The sequence below is a fragment of the Poecilia reticulata genome, linkage group LG3, assembly GCF_000633615.1.
Source record: "Poecilia reticulata strain Guanapo linkage group LG3, Guppy_female_1.0+MT, whole genome shotgun sequence".
NCBI classification, from domain to species: Eukaryota; Metazoa; Chordata; class Actinopteri; order Cyprinodontiformes; family Poeciliidae; genus Poecilia; species Poecilia reticulata.
In genome coordinates, this window is record NC_024333.1 from 27,621,847 (window position 1) to 27,626,723 (window position 4,877).

The window sequence follows — 4,877 nt, forward strand, 5'->3', positions numbered from 1 at the left end:
ATTAAAAACAAGTTTCCAGTGCGATTTAGGGGAAGTGAAACGCCAGCTCTGCCCATCTGCATTTCTCACTTCTCAAAAGCAATTAAAACTTCATAGCTTGCTTTCAAAGCTCCAGACAGTCTGACTGAGAAAAAGCTGCCGAGTCACTGCAGAATGCACAAACAGCCTCCCCTCAGTCACAACTCTTAGGTTAGAGGGATGAGACTTTTTTTTCACCCCCATCAAGAGGTTTAAGATCACATCATAACTTCATGAGTCAGCAGCAGATCAGGCCCCAGAAATGACTGATGACCTTTCCAAAAATCTTTCCAGTACTGATGATGGCTCAACCTCAAACAGGGTCTCTGAAGCCCTCAGAGGGTTTTTCCACTTATGCTGTCTAAACGGAAAACCTAGCTAACTGATCTTAGCTTAGAGTAGGGCTGCAAAACGTTTCATGATAAGCATTCCATAGCAGTCGATAGATAGTTATTGATTAGTTCTCTGTTTTAATTGATTAGTTCACCACTAGTTTGAAATGCTGTCGAACTGGTGGTGTGACCTTCCCTCTTATCCAGTTTTTACTCCATGCGGTTGTTTATTTTTAAGCCATTATGAGACAYGGTGGCAAAACTTAAACTGCTGCTGTGCCAGTTACTCTAAAGGTTGCTGCTAGGCAACCAAGAAGTGATGGCGTTGCTAGGTAACCAAAGAGTGCATGAGTTAGTTGATTCCACCAACTTTGCTCAGCTGGGTGTGAGAAGTTGGGCAGCTAAAGCCTTTCCTCTGCCTAAATCCCCCAGAATGCTGTGCGGTTCTGGMTCAGAGTTCAATGATTATTTCATCAGTCGTTCTATTGATATTAAGTCACATGTCTATCGCAATATATATTGATTTTTTTTGTCCAGCCCTAGCCTTATGTGAGATCATCAGACGCTTATCCATGTCAAACTTATTTCATTTTTGTGAATTTTAGTGCAGTTAAACAGCCAAACTGAAAAATCAAAAAAACAGACCATGGCACATTGTTCTAAAGGGGATAAACTAAGACAAGTATGAGTTTGATTTTACAGTAAAGTTCAGCTGGTCCCTTTAACTGGGTCATTTAGGGCTGTACCAGCTTTTATGGTGATGAATAGGTGGAGTAAATTAATGTTTCATAACATTCCCTCTCTGTGAGAGCAAACAAGGCGAGAGATTGGCAAAACACCACAGGCTCTTATCAGAAACTCACTGACAATAAAACCTGAGAACTGAGGGCAAACAGCCATTTTATAATCAACTTATGAATTTATTTTTTTTACCGTTACATTAAATGATTTTACTTTAAACTGAGGGTTATTTAGCCGAAGTCCGTCAGGTGTTTTGATCCCCTTCTGTAACATTTAGATTTGACATAAGCCATTTTGTCTGGGCCTTCTTATAAAAACGGTTTCATTTTCCATTTCCTTCTAACTGACTTCAGTGTCAGGTTTCATAACCGTATTGCTGCTGTRCTCCTTTGTGTGGAAAGGGAATGCAGMTTTTCTGCACCACTTTTCTTTCTTTCTTTTTTTTTGTTTGTTTTTTTTAAATCCACATTACTACACAAGTATATATATCAGGGCYCATGTTTGRACTAATTTGCACCACCTGCTTCATGTTTACCTCGAAGGGTACAGCTAACAAGTAACTGCGGTTAAAAACGTGCAAATCAAGACAAAAAAWTTAATCCAAAGATTTATGYCTTTTCACCCGATCTTTGACTTTAATTTGAAAAAACAAGAAGCGTAACCAAGTTAGCTGTGTAGTTTTAGCAAGTATTTTTGTGAAATGTGGTTTATCTAACCACTTATTTTCGTAGCAACCCATTTTCTTAGAAGCTTCAATGTAAGAAAACAAGAACCTACCTGTCGCTTATTGATGGGTTTTTTTGGTGTCACCTTCGGCCCAGTTCGACCCTCCAGTCTCTGCCTGTTGTTTTACTGTAGGTCTGGTCCTATTTATCGCTGTGAACACGTGAGTCGGTCACATGAACGCAGCTCATGTGACCCTGCTGACTAACTGTGGCTTTCCGCTCCTTCCTCTTTAAAATGAAATGAGGTTCGCTTCCTTGTTGTTATCTTCCTCACTGATTTAAAGCACATTAAACAATAATGTGAATCTTTATCTTGATAATGAAATAGAAATATGTAAAATTGACCWAAAGTCGGCTTTTCTCAATCTATCTGAGCAACTTCGATGTAACCACTAGAGGGCGCCAAAAATCAACCATCACTTGTTTTTGTSTGGTWATRAAAACCKTCATAAACGGACAATTCTTAGCAAATGTTTTCACACCTCAAACTTTTTTATACTTTGTTATAACACCAAAATTTAAAGCAACATAAAGTAGCATGTAGCTGTGAAGGAGAGGGGAAAATKATGGTGCCAGAATGCTTGATGTGTTCACATCCCTGCTTTATTTGCAGTTTTTTTATTCAGTTGTTTTTTTTATGCACATTTTGTAATTTTTTTTAATGTCCCTACTCAGAAGTAGTTTCACATTTCTTTTAATTGGAGTATTGTCTTTGTAATAGCAATATAGTATAATTTTTGTGATGTAAATTCTCTTATTCATTTTTGTATTTTTTACCTTAATTTGAATATGCATGCTTGTATTTCCTTTTGATTTTACCCACTGTGACAATTAAAGGATATTTATATTCCTTTTACAAATAAAAATGTGAAAGGTGTGGTGTGCATTTGCATTCACCCCTCTCCCCCTAAAGCCACAGAATAAAAAACTGTGCAACCAGCTGAATTAAGAACTATTTGATGCCAGGAATACTTTTAGATGCACAGAAATTCACCGCTCAGAATCTCAAGACATCATTAGTCATTCACTACATAAAGAAGTAGGAAGAAGAAAGCCATATAAGTCGCTTGCAAGCTGTGTAGGGAACAGTGAACGTGTGGAAGAAAGTCTCCTGGTCAGGTGAGACTAAATTTTCCCGACAAGTGTTTCAAAGCCTTGTGCAATAAAAAATAAACAAAATTTACACATGAGAACAAAATTGTTGGTACCCCTCTTTTAATGACAAACAATTGTTACTGAAATAACTTTAAATTAAAGAAATAATAATAATAATAATAATAATAATAATAATAATAATAATAATAATAATAATAATAATAATAATAATAATAATAATAATAATACAAAATGAATGAAGATGGCTTAATTAATGAAGAGAGAAATCGCTTTTGAAATATGGCTTAACAGAATCATTAAAAATAAATTAATGAAACGGTCCAGTCAAAAACGACATACCTTGCTTGAAAATTAAATACATTTTTAAAAAAGTGTTAAATGCAATTTAAAGAACAACAATTTGAACTGCGCAAAGCTGATGTAGCTATGAATACAACAGTTTTTGGCTCACGATTGGGTCATTTTGTCACATTTTTAAAAGGCCAGATGGTTACAAAGTGCTTTTTTTCCCTTTCATTTCATCTAAGCTCACATGGTTATGAGTTTTATTCAATAGTCAATTTGTAGTAGCAATCACTGCAAACCACAGAGAACATGCTGACTGTTTGTACACTTTCTCTTCCTTTTTATGAATCTGTCACCYGACTATCAGACTGATGAAGCTGACAAAAAACACAATGAACTCAGTGACTGTTCTTCTGACAAAAAAAACCCCCTAAGGAACACAAGAGACAGTTTTCATACCACACCTGTGAAAATATGCAACTCAGAAACCATAAGACTGATTGCCRTAATGCCAGTAAATAATTTTCCATTGATTATTGAGAAGGATGTGAATATTTATTTTTCTTTATGCCATTTTTTTTGGAATGAAAGTAAAGTTAAAAGTTCAATAGTTTTCTGTTAAAAATTGTCTTTAGATACCATCTTCTTGGTTGAATGTAAAATAATGTCATATCTAAATCTGCCAGACTTATTTTTGGTCTCAAAACGAGAGCCGGCTAGAATCGCAACACATTTCTAGCACTGCTCAGAAGACTGGACACGATAAATAGACAACATTAACAAAACATTAACATTATACATACATATATTGCAGTTTGACAAAGTAGTGAAAAAAAATTAGAGTATTTGTACTAAATAATGAGTAAATAAAACAGTACATTTATTACTAACTGTACTTTCCCAGAACAAATAAATTGTGCACGTATAGCCCCCGGGAATGTTTTGTATGCACACACTTGCTGTTACGGAAAGTGACAGAAGTACAAGGAACAGTGAACTTCCATATTTCAGTTCTTTAAAAGAGTTGGATGCAAAAGGAGTAAAAACAATTATTAGTTAGATTTTCTCATGGCCTTTCTTTTTTGACAGAGGGAATGCCACAATGAGGTTTTCTAGCTTGGTGGAAGACATGCCTTGATTTACAGCATCTTAAAAATGTTGGTGGATGAAAGATGACATAGAAGCAAAGCCAGACGTATGTGCAATTTAGGTGAGTGTTCTTTTTGTGTGTGCAGGCTTGGCTAAGGCAAGAGTGAAAATGCAGTGTAAAAGTGGTTAGTGCCCCCTGCTGGTGGGTAAAAACTTACGGCTGTTTAGCGCGGTTCCCTTACATTGTTTTTCATATTTTTGTCGATACTTTGCAATTATTTGCTCACACCATAAAGGTGTCTGTCTAAAAATATCAAAAGATATATCGGAAGGAATTTCCAAAAATATTTACATGTTGTGTAGAATTTCTAGACTAGTGTTTAGTCTAGAACTAGTGTTTAGTTCCGTGTGTAATTTAAGATGGAGTTCCATCGCTTCTTGGTGTCATATAAATTGTCTGTGTCGCTGTTAGTCCTTCGCTTACGGCCATACCACCCTGAACACGCCCGATCTCGTCTGATCTCGGAAGCTAAGCAGGGTCGGGCCTGGTCAGTACTTGGATGGGAGACCG

General features: G+C 36.2%; 1 long non-coding RNA gene across 1 annotated transcript in view; it reads left to right on the top strand.

The window, feature by feature from the left end:
• Positions 1 to 4,810: 4,810 nt before the first annotated feature.
• LOC103462800 (uncharacterized) overlaps positions 4,811 to 4,877 on the top strand; it is a 1,335-nt gene continuing 1,268 nt past the window's right edge. The window contains exon 1 of the long non-coding RNA XR_533401.1: positions 4,811 to 4,854. This is a non-coding gene — a long non-coding RNA (uncharacterized LOC103462800). The remainder of the gene's footprint in view (positions 4,855 to 4,877) is intronic.